Here is a 10,158-nt window from a genome sequence, read left to right as displayed (position 1 = left end):
CCTCATCGGTAAGTGACAATTCAGCCAATTTGAGTTCAGCCACTTTTGATGTGGGCAAGCACATTGCTTTGGTGCCAAATTTTCGTGAATCGGAAGTGGATAGCTATTTTAACGCCTTCGAAAAGATTGCGACTTCTTTGGTTTGGCCGAAAGAGGTATGGTCATTACTGTTGCAATGCAAATTGGCTGGGAAAGCTTTAGAGGTTTATTCAACCCTGTCATTAGAAGATAGTCTTAAGTACGATGTGGTTAAGCTAACCATACTTAGGGCTTATGAGTTAGTTCCAGAGGCCTATAGGCAGCAATTTCGTGCTCGTAAGAAGAACGCAGGGCTTAAAGTATTCCGGCACCATGCCGGATCTCCGGCGTGCGGCCGTGAGGGGAAAAAAAATTGGGAACTTGCATGCGGTTCAATATTTTCGAGTCAATTGATTTCACCTACCAATCATATGAGAGGATCGCTGCTCTAACTAACGTTACAAGCCTATCAGAAGCAGAGCAGGGCGGGTCCTGGCAACACAGTGTGATTGAGATCCATACGTTAGCGTCGTCGGTGAAAGCATGGAGCGCAAGTTCATAAAAGTAGCACCTAAGTCTGGGACAGCTTAAAAGAAGTCGAGAGGACTCCTAACTCACTAAGACCTATTCACAAACCGCTTTTTGTGGCATTTCACGTTGCGATGTTTTGAGATGCGCATGCGGCGGCTACAGGAGCTTCCAATCGCGAGGGAAAAATTCTGCATTGTAGGCATAACTAGGTATGCAACAACACCACCAACAACAACCAAAACTAGGCTACTCATTGCATGTAAACTAATTGTAACGTTTCATAGTGAATCAAATTAAAATGTTCTTCTCTTTGCAAACGTAGGCAGAGGCATATAGTGACAGATTAATTCAATAATGTTGCAAAGATATTGCATCAATCCATATATTTCATTAGGCTACTAGGCTTTTTGTTTTGCCTTACTCTTTATTCATTTAGGCTATTTATTCAGTTATTCATCATCTTCCGTCCTTCGCACTACACCGCACGCATTCTCAGACCTGTCACCTGTCACTCATCATCGTAGGGGAGGTGTTTGGAATCATTCCCGCGTTACAATCATCAGCCAATCAAGGTGGTCACTTCAGTCAAGCTCGTGCATGAGTAATGACGTCATCCATGGCAACGAAGACTCACTCTTAGTTTAGGAGTTGTCATTTTTCTTTACTAAGAGTAGGTCTGAAAGGCGTTGTGAATAACTTTTAAGAGAAAACTCCTAGCTAAAATCTTTTAGTGCGATTTAGGAGTACTCCTAGTGGTAAGATAAAATGCTTTGTGAATACGGCCCCTGGTGTTACTTGAAGATTTTAAACAGTGTTTACCAGAGAGGATGGTTCTTTACTTGAATGAACAAAAAGTGGCAACATTATCTCAGGCAGCAGTGTTAGCGGACGAATTTGTGCTCACGCACCGAAATATTTTTCAGTCAGACACAGTGGAAAAAAGTTACTCGTGGGCACCTATGAAGGTTCAGCAGTCCAATTTGAGTGGTGAGAAGCCCAAAGAAATGCGGGTATGTTTTTACTGTCATAAAAAAGGACACGTTATAGCAGAGTGTTTGACTTTGAAGCGTAAGCAGCAGGCTCAAACAAAAGAGGTTGCATTGGTGAATGCTGTTAATTCGAGTGTGCATTTCGAGGAGACTAAAGATGAAGTTGATGGTGTTTATGTACCATTTCTTTTCAAAGGGTATGTATCACTATCAGGGAAAGAGGAAGATCAGGTGGAAGTGCAAGTGTTAAGGGACACAGGTGCTGCCCAATCATTTGTGTGTGCAAATGTTTTGCCTTTTTCAGATCAAACATCAGTTGGATCAAGCAGACTGGTACAGAGTTTCAGTATGGAAGTCATGAGAGTTCCAGTTCACCGTATTCATCTGCGGACAGACCTCGTGTCTGGTTTTGTGGAGGTAGGAGTACGCCCGGTCTTACCAGTGAGGGGTGTTTCCTTCATTCTAGGTAATGATTTGGCTGGAGGAAAAGTAGTACCTTTGTTGAAAGTAGTTGACACTTTGTCGGAAGAGCATAGCACTGATGAATTGTCTCAGAAATATCCAAATGCATTTACTGCTTGTGTGATCACACGTGCTCAATCAAAGAAGGATAGTGAAGTGTCTTTATCTGATTCTTTCATATGTGTAGATCGAGAGGCAGAGGAAAGTCCGGAAGGCAATTCTCAAGTCAGTGATCATGGGAAAGAGGTTGTAGTGAGTGACCCATTGACATTAGTGATAACTTGTGAGCAATTAATTGAGGCCCAAAAGAATGATGTTTCACTTGTAAAATGCTTTAAGTTGATTGAGAAATCTGAGTTTAACAATGTCTCATTTTTGGTGAAAGATGGACTATTGATGCGGAGGTGGCATAAAAATAATACTATCGAGGATGAGTGTAATGTTGTTTATCAGGTAAGGTTGTCGTTCCTTCTATTTTTCGGCAGCAGGTCCTATCATTGGCTCACGATCACTTGCTGTCGGGACACTTAGGAGTGACGAAAACGTACAACCGCATTTTACAGCATTTCTTTTGGTATGGTTTGAAGCGTGATGTGGTACGGTATTGCAAGACTTGTCATGTATGCCAGTATGCTGGAAAACCAAACCAGGTGATTCCACCAGTCCCTTTAATTCCAATTCCGGTCATGGGTGAACCTTTCGAGCATGTAATGGTGGATTGTGTTGGCCCTTTACCAAAGGCCAAATCTGGTAATCAGTTTTTATTGACTATTATGTGTACAGCTACCAGATACCCAGAGGCAATTCCACTTCGTAAAATTACATCCCGAGCAGTGGTTAAAGCTTTAACGAAGTTCTTCACCACCTTTGGTTTACCGAGAATTGTTCAGACTGATCAGGGCACAAATTTTCTATCTAAATTGTGTGCTCAAGTCTTTACCTCCCTCAACATTACACATCGCATTTCCAGTGCTTATCACCCAGAAAGTCAGGGAGCATTGGAAAGGTTCCACCAGACCTTAAAAGCAATGCTTAGGAGATATTGCATTGAGACGGGGTCTGAGTGGGACGAAGGTGTTCCTTTGCTTTTGTTCTCAATCCGTGAAACAGTGCAGGAGTCTCTTAAGTTCAGTCCATCAGAGCTGGTCTTTGGCCATACTGTGAGAGGACCATTGAAGGTTCTAAAAGAAAGAATGCTAGGTATTGAGGACTCTAAGAAAACAAATGTGTTAGACTATGTCAGTAAATTTCATGATCAACTTCAGAAAACATGTATGTTAGCTCGAGAGACATTAGCCAAAACTCAGGGGAAGATGTGGTATGATAAGTCTGCTGTTAACAGATCTTTTGCAGTTGGCGATCAAGTACTAGTTTTACTTCCAGTTCCAGGGTCTGCCTTAACTGCACGTTTTTCAGGGCCTTATGAGATCTTGGAAAAGAGGGGAGAGACTGATTATGTATTGAGTACGCCAGACAGAAAACGGGTATGCCATATCAATATGTTAAAAGCTTACCATACCAGAGATGGCGAAGAGTCATTGAAGGAAAAGGAGGGCAATTCTGTCCGTCCAGTTGGGGTTGTGTGTGATGAGGGCTCCTTTGTCGAAGAGCCAGATAATGTGGAGGGCTTGTTGGAGTTGGATACTCCATTGTCATCTGCCAGATTGGCTAATTCTGAGACTTTGGCCAAGTTGTCCAGTTTCTTAGTCCATCTTAACGCTGGGCAGAAGGAGGATATAGTTAAACTCCTTAGTAAGTCTTCTATATTGGGGGATACTCCTACACTTACCAATGTTTTGCAGCATGACATCAAGGTAGAGGATGCCCAACCAATCAAGCAACACCCGTACAGAATTAACTTTAATAAAAGAGCTGCAATGCAGAAAGAAACTCAGTATTTGTTGGAAAAAGGTTTAGCCAGTCCCAGTATTAGTGCGTGGAGTTCACCATGTCTTTTAGTACAGAAATCAGATGGTACCGCACGATTTTGTACAGACTACCGTCGTGTTAATGCTGTAACAGTACCGGATTGTTTCCCAATGCCTAGGATGGAAGACTGTGTCGACAGTGTTGGTTCTGCCAAATTTGTGAGTAAGTTGGATTTGCTCAAAGGATATTGGCAAGTTCCGTTAACTCCTAGAGCGTCTGAGATTTCAGCTTTTGTAACACCAGACTGTTTTCTTCAATACCGGGTTATGGCGTTTGGTCTACGAAATGCCGCAGCTACTTTTCAGAGGCTGGTTAATTTGGTTCTGGCTGATGTTCCAAATTGTAATGCTTACCTTGATGACATAGTGATTTATTCACAAAGCTGGGAGGAGCATTTATCTACGCTAGAGTCTGTATTTAAGCGTCTGCAGGAAGCTTCACTAACTTTGAACCTTGCTAAATGTGAAATCGGTAAGGCTACGGTGACTTACCTTGGTAAGCAGGTAGGGTATGGTCAAGTACGTCCAGTGATGGCTAAGATTTCAGCTATAAACGATTTCCCAGTTCCGAAGACTCGACGCGAGTTGCGTAGGTATTTAGGAATGGCTGGTTATTATCGGTGTTTTTGTCGCAATTTCTCCTCTGTTGCTGCACCGTTAACCACGTTACTTAGTCCTTCGGAACCTTTTGTGTGGTCATCAGAATGTCAAACAGCGTTTGACAATATAAAAGTCTTGCTGTGTAGTGAGCCTGTACTGACTGCTCCAAATTTCTCTTTAGCGTTCAAATTGGAGGTGGACGCGAGTGATTTAGGAGCTGGTGCCGTACTTCTACAGGAGGATACGGGGGGAATCGATCATCCTGTTTGTTACTTCTCTAAGAAGTTTAATAGATGTCAACGGAATTATTCAACGATAGAGAAGGAAGCTTTGGCTTTGTTGTTGGCGATCCAACATTTTGAAGTTTATGTCGGTTCTTCCATTTCTCCTGTGATTGTTTACACAGACCACAATCCGCTAACTTTTATTTCACGAATGCGTAATCAGAACCAGAGGCTGATGAGGTGGTCCCTTATTTTTCAGAACTACAATCTCGAGATCCGGTACAAGAAAGGTACAGAGAACGTAGTGGCAGATGCTCTGTCTCGAGTATGAGAAGTAGCTACTTTACTATTTTTGGTTCTATCAAACATATATACATGTTTGGTTTTAATGGTGCGGGTGTTACGTCCTGTGTGGTTTGGGAGGGTTGTTTTGTTTTCTCTCTCTCTTTCCGCTATTCTTTCTCACAGGACCAGTGATTGGAGGATGTTCCTGTCACTCATTGAGTTCACCTGACAGCCCGAGAACCAATCAGAGACTGGGGTGTGAGTACGCAGAGTAAAAAAAAAACTATTTAACACACTAGTTTATGAGTGGGTGCCAACTTATGTATTTCTGTTTATTAGGTAGGGTAGTTAGTGGCGTTTTACGCTGAAGATTATTTTCTTTGCTTTCTTTACTTGAGTTTAGTGTTTGTTCTGGGGTTTAGTTAACTTGTTTTATTTATTTCTTTTCTTTAGCACCGCTCTTGTCCCTCGTTTTGCAATCATTTATTGTTTATGTTGTATATAATTTGTAAATATATTGTTTAGACGTATATTTGATTCACTGTTTGTATTATTGGGTGTTTTGTTATACTAAATTTATATTACTTACTAAAAGCAAGTACAAATCCAGTTTGGTCTCTGCCTGTTTCTTAATTTATCACATTACATCTCCTCAATAGAGTGCAAGAATATTACTTTAAACAACTTTCTCTATTTTTATTTTGTCTGTTACGTTTCATAACCTCTAGATGCCAAATACATTATGTGAACGTAACACTAACAATAAAACCTCTTTAAAAACTTTTTACTACCTTTCTATTATGATTTCTTCATACTTTTCAACCTCCTTATAGGTGTCAATCACTGTTTTCTCCTTGTCGCACACCCAGACTTTTTAACTTCAACAATGAAAATACAGTTTAAAAGTATGGCTTATCTGGTAACTATTAATATACTTAAATTAAGCACTAGTAAAATAATTAAAATACATTATAGTATTTAATGTGAGACCACCATCAATATTACTTTTTATACAAAATATAGCTGTCGCACAGTATTGGTGTCATTTCCACCACAACACTGTAATGTCCCTTTAAAAAGTTTGTGTGAAATATTGTTTAGGTGGTTTCTATGGAAATGTTCAGAGACATCAGAGCACATGTTGGACATGGAGGCCATTTTAAATTTTCATCAAGAACAAATAAGAAAAATCAAGGTAAATATTGCTTGATCAGTTAATATATTTATTCTACGTCATTTCCAAACATGCTGTACCTTCAAGGGTGTTTTTAAAAGGTTAAACATTTTAAGTTAAATAAGAGTATTTTACATACATGAAATGCTAATTCAAAGCTAATCAGTGCAGCTACAGAAATGTCATTTCCACCACAGTCATTTCCACCACACTGCCCTCTGTGGTGGAAATGACAGCATGTGGTGGAAACATGCTGTACCTTCAAGGGTGTTTTTAAAAAGTACAAAAATTTAAGTTAAATAAGAGTATTTTGCATGCATGAAATGCTGAGTATTAATTCAAAGCTGATCAGTGAAGCTATCTTCCCTTTTTTCACAAAAAACTACAGAAATGTCATTTCCACCACACTGCCCTCTGTGGTGGAAATGACAGCATGTGGTGGAAACATGCTGTACCTTCAAGGGTGTTTTTAAAAAGTAAAAAAAAAATAAGTTAAATAAGAATATTTTGCATGCATGAAATGCTGAGTATTAATTCAAAGCTATCAGTGAAGCTATCTTCCCTTTTTTCACAAAAAACTACAATGTCATTTACACCACACTGCCCTCTGTGGTGGAAATGACAGCATGTGGTGGAAATGACATTTATGATTACAAAGTACAATTGATATGGATTGCAAGAGTAGATTGACGTTGTGAATTGAGTTTACTGAGTGTGATGAGTTTAAGAGTTTTCAAAATATATTTTTCAAATAAATATTTCTCTAAATATTACTGTTTCTCTACATTCACGTTAATTCATTGTCATTTCCACCACCACCCTGTCATTTCCATCACCACACACATTTTTTAAAAACATTTAAAAAGTTCTCATCACACATTAAAAATGTAACCACAATTTACGAGATCATGCTCTACTTAATATAAAAATTCAAGTTATTTATTTTCTAATAAGCTCTTGCCCTAACCAAAATTAAATTTCAGAGTGTGACAGGTGTACAGTTCACCATTTGGTCCTTAGGGCAGTTAATTTATCTAATTGAAAAATGTATAATTTTTGTACATTGTGGAAAAACTGATAAAACTAGTTACAAAAATGATCTTAGACAATTCTTGAGTGGCATAAGTTATTCTGTTTTTAAATAACAGCTGTATATAGAGATGTGGTGGAAATGACATTTGTTCATTGCAGGTCGGAAAAAATGTAAAATATTAACAATTTCTCTTGTAATCTAAGTTTGTCCTCTTACAGACCTTAAAACTAGACAAATTATTTAAACTTATGAGACTGTGTTACGTGACTTTTGAACAAGTTTTTTTTTATTCAACTTCACAAGCCTAAAAGTGCCCGTAGTTGAAGAAACGCCCATACATAGTCCTAACACTTTTTAAATAGCCCACTTAAAGTGTTTGTTACAAATAAATTACTAAATGCTTAAAATAAATAAAAGTACATGTCGGAAAGTATTTTATTTCCTGTCGTTTTATTTTGAAACTGTAGTGACGTCATTTTCTTTCCGAGCGCATCACATCCTCATTCCCAACTCCGCATTCTGTGGGATGGTGGCTCTCGTGTGCGTAACCTAAGCGAAAGTAAGTTTCATCCTGCACTAAGATGTAAATATTGGCATCGGACTTGTTTAGATGTTGTCTACTTTCACCTGTTTTCCTGTTAAGTATCTTATATGCATGGTTTTGATACTTTCGTGTGTATTTCTTTAGTTAATAGGTATCACGTGGCTATGTTATAAGCCGTGTTAGACTGGAGATTGTTTCCTTTACATTATTTCAGCCTTAAGCTGTATTTTCGAGTGCTATATTTCAGTTCTTATGCCTTTTAGTCCTACCGATAAATCGTGTTTAGCCTCTGTGTTGCCGTCAGACGCACCTAGAGTGTAGTTCGGCACTCCCTGGCCATGCGCCCCTCACGTGCTTGGCGCATGGGGTGCAGTTGCGCCCGCTTCCACTTGAGGGAAGCAAAGACCACCAAATCCATTTAGTATCTCTAAATTGCCTCATTAACCTTTTGTATGCCTGTATATTAGTTGTTTATGACTCTTTTCAGGTTATTTGACCAAATTATTATATTTCAGTATTCTGATTCAATGTTTATTATTGTATTGGATATTACTGTATACCTTTGTACATATTTTTTATACTTTTGTACATTGTGATTAATATTATTTTATTCTTTGTTTCTTTTATAGACCACACACACACACACATACATATACTTATTTGTACACCAGTGCTTGTACCCAAACTTCAATAATAAAGTTTGCTGGAATAATTTCTCCGTGCCCTTCTCTCTGACCGGAGCCCTGTCAAAGGAAACTGTCAGACCAGTATTATCCCCTTCAGAGTGTCCCACTCTATCACATGGTCCTTCGAGCCGGATCTGACAGCTTTCTGGAGACAATATGGAGCCAGGATAACCATCTGCAGATCCAGCAGTGCGTTCTCGACCCCAGCGGGAGATACCGTTACCAGCATCCCTTGCAAACTTTGAAGTTAGGTACACACCGAGAGTCACAGTACTTCCTTCCACTGAAGCTGAGGAACTCGGAGCAGCAGCCCCAGCTCACGACATCCCAATCCCTGATCCACTTTCACTGCCATTTGTGAGAGCAGAGTCATGTCAATCCTTGGTATCTTCTCATCGTAGCAGACCGAGATCTCGAGCTAATGCTGCATCATCAACCAAGAGGTCCGTTGCAGAAGGGCTATCCGAGCTACAGAGTGCCATGTTGGAGGAACAGGTCAAGCGGATGGAATTAGCAGAAGTGCAGCGGCAGATTATGGAGCAGACGCTAGTGGACGAGCAGTGTACTCTTCTAGACAAAGAAGCCAGAGACGCCCTCGATGAGAAGGAGGAACTTCTCAGAGAACAAGAACGGCAGAGACGTCGACTGGAGGAGAAAGCAGAGATGGCATACAAGAGTAAAGAGGCTATCACCAGGCATCAGATGTTGCGACGGCGACTGAAAGAGAAAGAGATGGAATTGGCGCAAGCAGCTCTTATCACGTCTTTCCTGAAGGAAGAAGGAATTTAAGAGTCCCAGTTCCTCCAGGCCCCTCAGTGAATGTGAGTACAACCAAAGGTCCTCATCAGAAGCTCAGCCTCTCCTACTCCACTCACAAGGTGGACATGGACTGCTCCATTCTACTCCATCTATTCATGTTCTGCCACCAGTCTCCAGTGCAGTCATTAGTCCACCTGTCTCGACCAGTCTTCCATCAGTCCAGCCCGCTCCACAAGTGAGTGCTTATACTACTACTAGTATACTCGCCCAGCCGCAGCCTACGCATATTACCATGATTCCTCCTCCTGCAATCATCAACCCAGCTTCGCAGTCGGCTCCCTGACCAGTCGTGAGTGCCGTTACCTCACGTGCTCCGCCACTGTCAGTAGAACAGTATATGGCCCCACTTCGCCAGCCACAGATGGTCTATAGCCAAGCCCAGGTCCAATATGTGCCTCCACCTGTTACACCTCTACAGCCAGTGTTATCAGCTGCTAACACGCTGTCCTATCCTTGCCATGCCACCTTTGCCACGACAGGGCACAGCGCCTCTATTTTACAGGGCAGTGCCGGGTACAGACCTCATGGAGCTTCTAGTTGCCACATCTTATGGCCTTCCTAGACCTACTCTACCTCACTTCACCTCAGGTAAAGAGTCAGACTTTGCCCTGCTCAAGATGGCTTTGGACAATCTGCTCAATACACATGCTCACCTCACAGAGCAGTTCAAATATCAAGTCCTCCTCGATCACTTGAAGCTGCCAAGCGCCTACAAGCTAGCCCAAGCCTACATGTACCATCCAAAGCCGTACACCTCAGCCCTCCAGGCTCTCCAAGATAAATATGGGCAACCGCGTCAGCTCGTGCAGAGCGAGCTGGGTGCCATCTTAAACTCACCTCACGTAAGATCTGGAGATCCAGAGGC

The sequence above is a fragment of the Scardinius erythrophthalmus genome, assembly GCF_964197995.2.
Source record: "Scardinius erythrophthalmus genome assembly, chromosome: 5".
Taxonomy (NCBI): domain Eukaryota; kingdom Metazoa; phylum Chordata; class Actinopteri; order Cypriniformes; family Leuciscidae; genus Scardinius; species Scardinius erythrophthalmus.
This window is presented reverse-complemented; position numbering follows the sequence as displayed.